At 28.9% G+C, this 14728-nt stretch overlaps 1 protein-coding gene across 1 annotated transcript in view; it reads left to right on the top strand.

Annotated features, from left to right (window-relative positions):
* The first annotated feature begins 3706 nt into the window (after window positions 1–3706).
* USP2 (ubiquitin specific peptidase 2) overlaps window positions 3707–14728 on the top strand; it is a 203719-nt gene continuing 192697 nt past the window's right edge. The window contains exon 1 of the mRNA XM_073656634.1: window positions 3707–3862. The gene's annotated coding sequence lies outside the window, so the exon portion shown is untranslated. The remainder of the gene's footprint in view (window positions 3863–14728) is intronic.

Here is a 14728-nt window from a genome sequence, read left to right as displayed (position 1 = left end):
TTTTTATCAAAACAATGTTAACTAAGTCATCTATGTTACTTACATGTACTATTACTATTTTTTTACTTACTATAAGGTATTTTCTCATTTTGTTTTTATCTTAGGTTCTGCTTGAAAATAACATGGTGGCCACGTGTTGGCGTCGTATCAAAAAGTAAATATGAGACACATTAAAAACAGTGGAATTTTTCCGTGAGTTTTTTAACATTGTGTTTTTTTGGGTTCCCGACATATATATATTTTTAAATGCAGCATTCTCTAGCCATTTATAATAATAATAATAATAATAATAGTTTATTTTTATAGTGCCAACATATTCCGCAGCACTTTACAAATTTTAGGGGGGACTTATACAGACAATACAGAATAAGCATATCTCATATCGAACGGAGTGAGGGCCCTGCTCGCGAGCTTACAGTCTATGAGGAAGTGGGGGAGACACAAAAGGTAAAAAGTACATATATTGTATAATGCAGCCTTGATATACTGAATAGGATAAATAATAATACATGGACTGGTCGCCAGCCAGTATGTGTGCAGTCCTGACAGAGGCTTTTATGTGCATGGTTGGTTTGAACCCGAAGTTGAAGAAGATTTTAATATGGGGGAAAGCTGGGATGGACCTTTTATAACATAAAAGGTCATAAAATAAAAATATACTTATTGGTTATATCACTGGTGTACATGCATATGGAGTACAAAAAGTTTCCCCTGTAGTCAGGTTCTTACCCTTTGGTTCCCAGCAGACAAACTTCTCTCTGGTGACTGATCCCAAAGAAGCCTCCTCGCTCAGATACCACACAGCGGGCTGCAGTGACTACGAAAAACCATCTCAGCAGCAGCCGAGACAAGTGATTGAGGAGACATTGCAGTCTAGAGCAGGTTACAGGGTAGGAAGTAGCGCCCCCTCACAGTAGGAGGCACTGATACCCTGCTGGGGGCAGAGGAGTCTAGTAAGCGCCACAATGGTTTTCTGTGATGAGATATCACTGGAAGAAAACATCCATCGGGCTCCAATTTTACATTTTTGGGATATTTTTTACAAATCAATCCTAGAAATCAAAGTAACAAAATAAATATTATGTTACAAACTAAAGAGTAACAAATATTTTACTAGTTTAGAACCTAGAAAACAGAATCCTTTACTGAAATTTTTTGCAGTTTTTTTTTAAATACTGTACATGGTTTGAATGACAAAGTATTTTTGTTGGCATTTTTGTAGATGAAAATCATAATCCAGCAGTGCAAAAATAGTTAAAAAGACGACCTTTGATGAATAATTGTCTCCATAAAATAGATTAAAAAATCCAATATATACAGTCTATGCATTTTAGACTGATTTTTTTTCACATTGGATTTTTTTATCTATTTTATGGAGACAATTAAAGATCATCTTTTAACTATTTTTGCGGTGCTGGATTACAATTTTCATCTATTTCACTTTGCTGCTCGAGGATACCGGCCTGGAGATCCCATGCATCGCTCACACAATCCGCCTTCTGGTATTTCTCACATTAGTAGTGAGATGATATATTTTTTTTCTGCATGTGTTTCCCAAAGCATGCCATATTTTAAAATGCCACAAAAAGTAGTACATTGACATGTAGGTAGATAATATTTGACTATAGATTATATAGGCTGCATTATTTGTGAAAAAAAAGAACCAAAGGAGCAGGAAACGCAGCAAAAGTTCTGAGTGTGAAACCTGTCAAACTTTTAACAAAGAGGAAATCTCAGTTTATGAGACCCTTTCATTCAGGAGACAAAACACATAAATAAGTCTTCCCCATTCAGTGTTAAATATATTCAATATTTTTAAATGAATATTACAAAAGTGATTTTAAAGTGAGTACAATAAGGCCGGCGTCTCCCATCTGCATTTTAATGGTCCTTGTACTTTCATATTGCACATGGGTTCCCTGACCCAAACTAACATCCTCTACTGTATATGAGGCTTCTAGTTTGGTCCATAAGAATAACGATAGGTTTGGAGATTGCAATCTATACACAGGCCGTGAAATGTGGAGGTGTGAAATCGGTCTAAGGCTGCGTGCCCACTATGCGTTTTTCAAGCATTTTTCCTGTGGAATTTCCGCAGCGAAAACGCTTAAAAAACGCTTGGTAATATGTGCCCCATGGTCCCCAATGATAATCCACATGTGCTGTGCACATGATGCGGAAATTTCCGCTGCGGATTATCATTGCGGAAAAATACGCAGCATGTCCATTAATTTTGCGGACACACAGAGTAATCGCCGCCATTGACTTGCAATGAATCGCATAATATCAGTATGAGCACATGTGCACGTGCGGATATTAAGCGATTCAATGTGCGGATGGTACCCGGGTCTGGAGGACAGGAGACTCTCCTCCAGACCCGAGTACCATAGAACCTGTTAAAAAATAATTTAAAATAAAAAATAAATATTATACTTACCTTCTGATGGCCCCCAGTCTTTTCTCAGCTGCGTCCGGTCTGTTGTACGGCTCGAGGTGGTGTGAAAGGACCTTTCATGACGTCATTTAGTCATGTGACAGGTCACGCGACCTGTGACTCAATGATGTCACCACAGGTCCTTTCACACCACCGCAACCCATACAACAGACCAGACAGAGCGGAGAAAATACCGGGGGCCATTGGAAGGTAAGTATAATATTTATTTTTTATTTTTTACCATTTCTATTCTTTTTTTTTAACTATTACTTGGTCACACTATATAAATTCATGCTGGTTGCATGGATTTATATAGTGTGACCAAGTTGACAAGCACTTTCCAAGTGATGCTAAAATCGCTTGGAAAGCGCTTGTCAATCCGCATGCGGAAATGCAAGTGAAGAACGCTTGACAAACGCTTCTACCTGGCGGGAAAACACATGTACAATCCGCATGTACAATCCGCATGTACAATCCGCATGTACAATCCGCATGCGTTTTTCCTGCCAGGGAGATGCGGAAATAATCTGCAGCATTTCTGCATCGTGGGCACTTAGTCTAAGGGGGGGAATTTATCATTTGCAGTATTTTTTTAGTCCGGTTTGCTGGAGCCAATGTGGTCTTTATTTGTGACAAATGTTGCTCAAAGGTCAATAAATTTGTTACATATTTTCACATTTCTTTAATTTTGCTCCTTCAAGTCAATATAAAGACAGTAATCATCAATCAGCAGCCATTATTTCCATCCATGGTTTATGCTAATGGTGAGTGATATATAGTCAGTACACCTCTCCTCCTGGGATAAAAGAACTCCAGCATATAACAGATCTGTGGTACAAAATCAGTACTGAGCAGGGGGATGTGCATCCAGCGTCATGTTACTGATACATTTGTATCCCACTATGTGAGTTATGATGAGTTTTTAATGCTTTGTCCAGAAATATGGTGAAATTATAAAAATAATAAATACAATCACCCATAAACGAGCCAAGTATTTTTCATGACTAGGAATTGCAACAAGTCACTGTGGGTGTAGCCTAAAAAGCCACTATAAATACCCTAAAGTAAAGAAAAACAAACTAAACCACATTGACTCCCATTTTCTTAAAGTCATATGGGTATTTTTTCATATATTCATTATTTTCGGACCTCTGTCTGGAAGATGAGTGGTTAATTACCGTGAAAGGCTGGAATTTGAGATAGTGTGCACAAAGTCAGCAGCTATATATATCCTTTCTGTAACCTGAGTAGAGGATTCCAGGGGGAAGAGCAGATCACAGTTTCCAAGCCGGACCCTGGCTGGACAGATCTGTGGTTGAGTATATGCCGGAGATTCTTCACGTTACCGTAGATTTCTGCTAGAAAAAAAGGTGAATGGCGTATATGGAGTTTGAGATCTAACCACAAGCAGCAGCAGCCATAAAGAAGGTGAGATCATCCATACCCATACATGACCATCCACTATCCTGGACTCACTGCTCATCTGTTACTGTGAGTCAAACTTACTAATTTAAATGCCCAAATAGTTCCAGCAAACTGAAAAACCCAGTAAAATCTATGCTGACACACCGTACATATAAAAGACATGTAACATTATCATAAAAGACATGTAACTTCAATATAAGAACATGTAGCATCAATATAAGAACATGTAACTTCAATATAAGAACATGTAACTTCAATATAAGGACATGTAACTTCAATATAAGAACATGTAACATCTATATAAGAACATGTAACATCTATATAAGAACATGTAACTTCAATATAAGAACATGTAACATCTATATAAGAACATGTAACATCTATATAAGAACATGTAACTTCAATATAAGAACATGGAACATCTATATAAGAACATGTAACTTCAATATAAGAACACGTAACATCTATATAAGAACATGTAACTTCAATATAAGAACACGTAACATCTATATAAGAACAGGTAACATCAATATAAGAACATGTAACATCAATATAAGAACAAGTAACTTCAATATAAGAACATGTAACATCTATATAAGAACATGTAACATCAATATAAGAACATGTAACATCTATATAAGAACATGTAACATCAATATTAGAACATGTAACATCAATAAAAGAACATGTAACATCAATATAAGAACATGTAACTTCAATATAAGAACACGTAACTTCAATATAAGAACACGTAACATCTATATTAGAACATGTAACTTCAATATAAGAACATGTAACTTCAATATAAGAACATGTAACATCTATATAAGAACACGTAACATCTATATAAGAACATGTAACATCAATATAAGAATACGTAACATCAATATAAGAACACGTAACATCTATATAAGAACATGTAACTTCAATATAAGAACACGTAACATCTATATAAGAACAGGTAACATCAATATAAGAACATGTAACATCAATATAAGAACAAGTAACTTCAATATAAGAACATGTAACATCTATATAAGAACATGTAACATCAATATAAGAACATGTAACATCTATATAAGAACATGTAACATCAATATTAGAACATGTAACATCAATAAAAGAACATGTAACATCAATATAAGAACATGTAACTTCAATATAAGAACACGTAACTTCAATATAAGAACACGTAACATCTATATTAGAACATGTAACTTCAATATAAGAACATGTAACTTCAATATAAGAACATGTAACATCTATATAAGAACACGTAACATCAATATAAGAACATGTAACATCAATATAAGAATACGTAACATCAATATAAGAACATGTAACATCTATATAAGAACATGTAACATCAATATAAGAACATGTAACATCTATATAAGAACATGTAACATCTATATAAGAACACGTAACATCAATATAAGAACATGTAACTTCAATATAAGAACATGTAACATCTATATAAGAACACGTAACTTCAATATAAGAACATGTAACATCTATATAAGAACATGTAACATCAATATAAGAACATGTAACTTCAATATAAGAACATGTAACATCAATATAAGAATATGTAACTTCAATATAAGAACACGTAACTTCAATATAAGAACATGTAACTTCAATATAAGAACACGTAACTTCAATATAAGAACATGTAACATCTATATAAGAACACGTAACTTCAATATAAGAACACGTAACATCTATATAAGAACATGTAACTTCAATATAAGAACATGTAACATCTATATAAGAACATGTAACATCTATATAAGAACATGTAACATCTATATAAGAACAAGTAACTTCAATATAAGAACACGTAACTTCAATATAAGAACGTGTAACATCTATATAAGAACACGTAACTTCAATACAAGAACACGTAACTTCAATATAAGAACATGTAACATCTATATAAGAACATGTAACATCAATATAAGAACAAGTAACTTCAATATAAGAACACGTAACTTCAATATAAGAACGTGTAACATCTATATAAGAACACGTAACTTCAATACAAGAACACGTAACTTCAATATAAGAACATGTAACATCTATATAAGAACACGTAATATCAATATAAGAACAAGTAACTTCAATATAAGAACACGTAACTTCAATATAAGAACGTGTAACATCTATATAAGAACACGTAACTTCAATATAAGAACACGTAACATCTATATAAGAACATGTAACTTCAATATAAGAACACGTAACATCAATATAAGAACATGTAACATCTATATAAGAACATGTAACATCAATATAAGAACATGTAACATCTATATAAGAACATGTAACATCAATATAAGAACATGTAACATCAATATAAGAACACGTAACATCTATATAAGAACATGTAACTTCAATACAAGAACTCGTAACTTCAATATAAGAACATGTAACATCTATATAAGAACATGTAACTTCAATATAAGAACATGCAACATCTATATAAGAACATGTAACTTCAATATAAGAACATGTAACATCAATATAAGAACATGTAACATCAATATAAGAACATGTAACATCTATATAAGAACATGTAACATCTATATAAGAACACGTAACTTCAATATAAGAACATGTAACATTAATATAAGAACATGTAACTTCAATATAAGAACATGTAACATCTATATAAGAACATGTAACATCTATATAAGAACATGTAACTTCAATATAAGAACATGTAACATCTCTATAAGAACATGTAACTTCAATATAAGAACATGTAACATCTATATAAGAACATGTAACTTCAATATAAGAACATGTAACTTCAATATAAGAACATGAAACATCAATATAAGAACATGTAACTTCAATATAAGAACACGTAACATCAATATAAGAACATGTAACTTCAGTATAAGAACACGTAACATCAATATAAGAACACGTAACTTCAATATAAGAACACGTAACATCAATATAAGAACATGTAACATCAATATAAGAACATGTAACATCAATATAAGAACATGTAACATCTATATAAGAACATGTAACTTCAATATAAGAACATGTAACATCTATATAAGAACATGTAACTTCAATATAAGAACATGTAACTTCAATATAAGAACATGTAACATCTATATAAGAAGATGTAACATCAATATAAGAACATGTAACATCTATATAAGAACATGTAACATCTATATAAGAACACGTAACATTTATATAAGAACACGTAACTTCAATATAAGAACACGTAACTTCAATATAAGAACACGTGACTTCAATATAAGAACATGTAACATCAATATAAGAACATGTAACTTCAATATAAGAACATGTAACATCTATATAAGAACACGTAACTTCAATATAAGAACATGTAACATCAATATAAGAACATGTAACATCAATATAAGAACATGTAATATCTATATAAGAACATGTAACATCTATATAAGAACATGTAACATCAATATAAGAACATGTAACATCTATATAAGAACATGTAACTTCAATATAAGAACATGTAACTTCAATATAAGAACATGTAACTTCAATATAAGAACACGTAACTTCAATATAAGAACATGTAACTTCAATATAAGAACATGAAACATCAATATAAGAACATGTAACTTCAATATAAGAACACGTAACATCAATATAAGAACACGTAACGTCAATATAAGAACATGTAACATCAATATAAGAACATGTAACTTCAATATAAGAACATGTAACATCAATATAAGAACATGTAACTTCAATATAAGAACATGTAACTTCAATATAAGAACATGTAACATCTATATAAGAACATGTAACATCAATATAAGAACATGTAACATCTATATAAGAACATGTAACATCTATATAAGAACACGTAACATTTATATAAGAACAGGTAACTTCAATATAAGAACACGTAACTTCAATATAAGAACACGTGACTTCAATATAAGAACATGTAACATCTATATAAGAACACGTAACTTCAATATAAGAACACGTGACTTCAATATAAGAACATGTGACATATATATAAGAACACGTGACATCAATATAAGAACATGTAACTTCAATATAAGAACATGTAACTTCAATATAAGAACATGTAACATCTATATAAGAACATGTAACATCAATATAAGAACATGTAACATCTATATAAGAACATGTAACATCAATATAAGAACATGTAACTTCAATATAAGAACATGTAACATCTATATAAGAACATGTAACATCAATATAAGAACATGTAACATCTATATAAGAACATGTAACATCAATATAAGAACATGTAACTTCAATATAAGAACACGTAACTTCAATATAAGAACACGTAACATCTATATTAGAACATGTAACTTCAATATAAGAACATGTAACATCTATATAAGAACACGTAACATCAATATAAGAACATGTAACATCAATATAAGAATACGTAACATCAAAATAAGAACATGTAACATCTATATAAGAACATGTAACATCAATATAAGAACATGTAACATCTATATAAGAACATGTAACATCAATATAAGAACATGTAACATCAAAATAAGAACAAGTAACATCTATATAAGAACACGTAACTTCAATATAAGAACACGTAACTTCAATATAAGTACATGTAACATCTATATAAGAACATGTAACTTCAATATAAGAACATGTAACATCAATATAAGAACATGTAACTTCAATATAAGAACACGTAACTTCAATATAAGAACATGTAACATCTATATAAGAACACGTAACATCAATATAAGAACATGTAACATCAATATAAGAACATGTAACTTCAATATAAGAAAAAGTAACATCTATATAAGAACACGTAACTTCAATATAAGAACACGTAACTTCAATATAAGTACATGTAACATCTATATAAGAACATGTAACTTCAATATAAGAACATGTAACATCAATATAAGAACATGTAACTTCAATATAAGAACATGTAATATCTATATAAGAACATGTAACTTCAATATAAGAACATGTAACATCAATATAAGAACATGTAACATTTATATAAGAACATGTAACTTCAATATAAGAACATGTAACATCTATATAAGAACATCTAACTTCAATATAAGAACACGTAACTTCAATATAAGAACATGTAACTTCAATATAAGAACATGTAACATCAATATAAGAACATGTAACTTCAATATAAGAACATGTAACATCTATATAAGAACATGTAACATCTATATAAGAACATGTAACATAAATATAAGAACATGTAACATCAATATAAGAAAAAGTAACATCTATATAAGAACACGTAACTTCAATATAAGAACACGTAACTTCAATATAAGTACATGTAACATCTATATAAGAACATGTAACTTCAATATAAGAACATGTAACATCAATATAAAAACACGTAACTTCAATATAAGAACATGTAATATCTATATAAGAACATGTAACTTCAATATAAGAACATGTAACATCAATATAAGAACATGTAACATTTATATAAGAACATGTAACTTCAATATAAGAACATGTAACATCAATATAAGAACATGTAACATCTATATAAGAACATCTAACTTCAATATAAGAACACGTAACTTCAATATAAGAACATGTAACTTCAATATAAGAACATGTAACTTCAATATAAGAACATGTAACATCTATATAAGAACATGTAACATCTATATAAGAACATGTAACTTCAATATAAGAACATGTAACATCAATATAAGAACATGTAACTTCAATATAAGAACATGTAACATCTATATAAGAACATGTAACTTCAATATAAGAACATGTAACATCTATATAAGAACATGTAACATCAATATAAGAACATGTAACTTCAATATAAGAACATGTAACATCAATATAAGAACATGTAACATCAATATAAGAACATGTAACTTCAATATAAGAACATGTAACTTCAATATAAGAACACGTAACTTCAATATAAGAACATGTAACTTCAATATAAGAACACGTAACTTCAATATAAGAACATGTAACATCTATATAAGAACACGTAACTTCAATATAAGAACACGTAACATCTATATAAGAACATGTAACTTCAATATAAGAACATGTAACATCTATATAAGAACATGTAACATCTATATAAGAACATGTAACATCTATATAAGAACAAGTAACTTCAATATAAGAACACGTAACTTCAATATAAGAACGTGTAACATCTATATAAGAACACGTAACTTCAATATAAGAACACGTAACTTCAATATAAGAACGTGTAACATCTATATAAGAACACGTAACTTCAATATAAGAACACGTAACATCTATATAAGAACATGTAACTTCAATATAAGAACACGTAACATCAATATAAGAACATGTAACATCTATATAAGAACATGTAACATCAATATAAGAACATGTAACATCTATATAAGAACATGTAACATCAAAATAAGAACATGTAACATCAATATAAGAACACGTAACATCTATATAAGAACATGTAACTTCAATATAAGAACATGTAACATCTATATAAGAACACGTAACATCAATATAAGAACAAGTAACTTCAATATAAGAACACGTAACTTCAATATAAGAACGTGTAACATCTATATAAGAACACGTAACTTCAATACAAGAACACGTAACTTCAATATAAGAACATGTAACATCTATATAAGAACACGTAACATCAATATAAGAACAAGTAACTTCAATATAAGAACACGTAACTTCAATATAAGAACGTGTAACATCTATATAAGAACACGTAACTTCAATATAAGAACACGTAACATCTATATAAGAACATGTAACTTCAATATAAGAACACGTAACATCAATATAAGAACATGTAACATCTATATAAGAACATGTAACATCAATATAAGAACATGTAACATCTATATAAGAACATGTAACATCAATATAAGAACATGTAACATCAATATAAGAACACGTAACATCTATATAAGAACATGTAACTTCAATACAAGAACTCGTAACTTCAATATAAGAACATGTAACATCTATATAAGAACATGTAACTTCAATATAAGAACATGCAACATCTATATAAGAACATGTAACTTCAATATAAGAACATGTAACATCAATATAAGAACATGTAACATCAATATAAGAACATGTAACATCTATATAAGAACATGTAACATCTATATAAGAACACGTAACTTCAATATAAGAACATGTAACATTAATATAAGAACATGTATCTTCAATATAAGAACATGTAACATCTATATAAGAACATGTAACATCTATATAAGAACATGTAACTTCAATATAAGAACATGTAACATCTCTATAAGAACATGTAACTTCAATATAAGAACATGTAACATCTATATAAGAACATGTAACTTCAATATAAGAACATGTAACTTCAATATAAGAACATGAAACATCAATATAAGAACATGTAACTTCAATATAAGAACACGTAACATCAATATAAGAACATGTAACTTCAGTATAAGAACACGTAACATCAATATAAGAACACGTAACTTCAATATAAGAACACGTAACATCAATATAAGAACATGTAACATCTATATAAGAACATGTAACATCTATATAAGAACATGTAACATCAATATAAGAACATGTAACATCTATATAAGAACATGTAACTTCAATATAAGAACATGTAACATCTATATAAGAACATGTAACTTCAATATAAGAACATGTAACTTCAATATAAGAACATGTAACATCTATATAAGAAGATGTAACATCAATATAAGAACATGTAACATCTATATAAGAACATGTAACATCTATATAAGAACACGTAACATTTATATAAGAACACGTAACTTCAATATAAGAACACGTAACTTCAATATAAGAACACGTGACTTCAATATAAGAACATGTAACATCAATATAAGAACATGTAACTTCAATATAAGAACATGTAACATCTATATAAGAACATGTAACTTCAATATAAGAACATGTAACTTCAATATAAGAACATGTAACATCAATATAAGAACATGTAACTTCAATATAAGAACACGTAACTTCAATATAAGAACATGTAACTTCAATATAAGAACATGAAACATCAATATAAGAACATGTAACTTCAATATAAGAACACGTAACATCAATATAAGAACACGTAACGTCAATATAAGAACATGTAACATCAATATAAGAACATGTAACTTCAATATAAGAACATGTAACATCTATATAAGAACATGTAACTTCAATATAAGAACATGTAACTTCAATATAAGAACATGTAACATCTATATAAGAACATGTAACATCAATATAAGAACATGTAACATCTATATAAGAACATGTAACATCTATATAAGAACACGTAACATTTATATAAGAACAGGTAACTTCAATATAAGAACACGTAACTTCAATATAAGAACACGTGACTTCAATATAAGAACATGTAACATCTATATAAGAACACGTAACTTCAATATAAGAACACGTGACTTCAATATAAGAACATGTGACATATATATAAGAACACGTGACATCAATATAAGAACATGTAACTTCAATATAAGAACATGTAACTTCAATATAAGAACATGTAACATCTATATAAGAACATGTAACATCAATATAAGAACATGTAACATCTATATAAGAACATGTAACATCAATATAAGAACATGTAACTTCAATATAAGAACATGTAACATCTATATAAGAACATGTAACATCAATATAAGAACATGTAACATCTATATAAGAACATGTAACATCAATATAAGAACATGTAACTTCAATATAAGAACACGTAACTTCAATATAAGAACACGTAACATCTATATTAGAACATGTAACTTCAATATAAGAACATGTAACATCTATATAAGAACACGTAACATCAATATAAGAACATGTAACATCAATATAAGAACACGTGACATCAATATAAGAACATGTAACATCTATATAAGAACATGTAACATCTATATAAGAACACGTAACATCAAAATAAGAACATGTAACATCTATATAAGAACATGTAACATCAATATAAGAACATGTAACATCTATATAAGAACATGTAACATCAATATAAGAACATGTAACATCAAAATAAGAACAAGTAACATCTATATAAGAACACGTAACTTCAATATAAGAACACGTAACTTCAATATAAGTACATGTAACATCTATATAAGAACATGTAACTTCAATATAAGAACATGTAACATCAATATAAGAACATGTAACTTCAATATAAGAACACGTAACTTCAATATAAGAACATGTAACATCTATATTAGAACATGTAACTTCAATATAAGAACATGTAACATCTATATAAGAACACGTAACATCAATATAAGAACATGTAACATCAATATAAGAACACGTAACATCAATATAAGAACATGTAACATCTATATAAGAACATGTAACATCAATATAAGAACATGTAACATCTATATAAGAACATGTAACATCAATATAAGAACATGTAACATCAATATAAGAACACGTAACATCTATATAAGAACACGTAACTTCAATATAAGAACACGTAACTTCAATATAAGAACATGTAACATCTATATAAGAACATGTAACTTCAATATAAGAACACGTGACATAAATATAAGAACAAGTAACATCTATATAAGAACACGTAACTTCAATATAAGAACACGTAACTTCAATATAAGAACATGTAACATCTATATAAGAACATGTAACTTCAATATAAGAACACGTGACATAAATATAAGAACATGTAACATCTATATAAGAACATGTAACTTCAATATAAGAACATGAAACATCAATATAAAAACACGTAACTTCAATATAAGAACATGTAATATCTATATAAGAACATGTAACTTCAATATAAGAACATGTAACATCAATATAAGAACATGTAACATTTATATAAGAACATGTAACTTCAATATAAGAACATGTAACATCAATATAAGAACATGTAACATCAATATAAGAACATCTAACTTCAATATAAGAACACGTAACTTCAATATAAGAACACGTAACATCTATATAAGAACATGTAACTTCAATATAAGAACATGTAACATCAATATAAGAACATGTAACTTCAATATAAGAACATGTAACATCTATATAAGAACATGTAACATCTATATAAGAACATGTAACTTCAATATAAGAACATGTAACATCTATATAAGAACATGTAACATCTATATAAGAACATGTAACTTCAATATAAGAACATGTAACTTCAATATAAGAACACGTAACTTCAATATAAGAACATGTAACATCTATATAAGAACACGTAACTTCAATATAAGAACACGTAACATCTATATAAGAACATGTAACTTCAATATAAGAACATGTAACATCTATATAAGAACATGTAACATCTATATAAGAACACGTAACATCAATATAAGAACAAGTAACTTCAATATAAGAACACGTAACTTCAATATAAGAACGTGTAACATCTATATAAGAACACGTAACTTCAATATAAGAACACGTAACATCTATATAAGAACATGTAACTTCAATATAAGAACACGTAACATCAATATAAGAACATGTAACATCTATATAAGAACATGTAACATCAATATAAGAACATGTAACATCAATATAAGAACACGTAACATCTATATAAGAACATGTAACATCTATATAAGAACATGTAACATCTATATAAGAACACGTAACTTCAATACAAGAACACGTAACTTCAATATAAGAACATGTAACACCTATATAAGAACATGTAACTTCAATATAAGAACATGCAACATCTATATAAGAACATGTAACTGTTATGTTCTGCTACCAAAGCTAAGGAAAGAG

The sequence above is a fragment of the Phyllobates terribilis genome, unplaced genomic scaffold (assembly GCF_046119375.1).
Source record: "Phyllobates terribilis strain yellow unplaced genomic scaffold, ASM4611937v1 Scaffold_12__6_contigs__length_324123572, whole genome shotgun sequence".
NCBI classification, from domain to species: Eukaryota; Metazoa; Chordata; class Amphibia; order Anura; family Dendrobatidae; genus Phyllobates; species Phyllobates terribilis.
The sequence above is the reverse complement of the archived record's forward strand: the minus strand, read 5'-3'. Positions and strand labels throughout refer to the sequence as shown.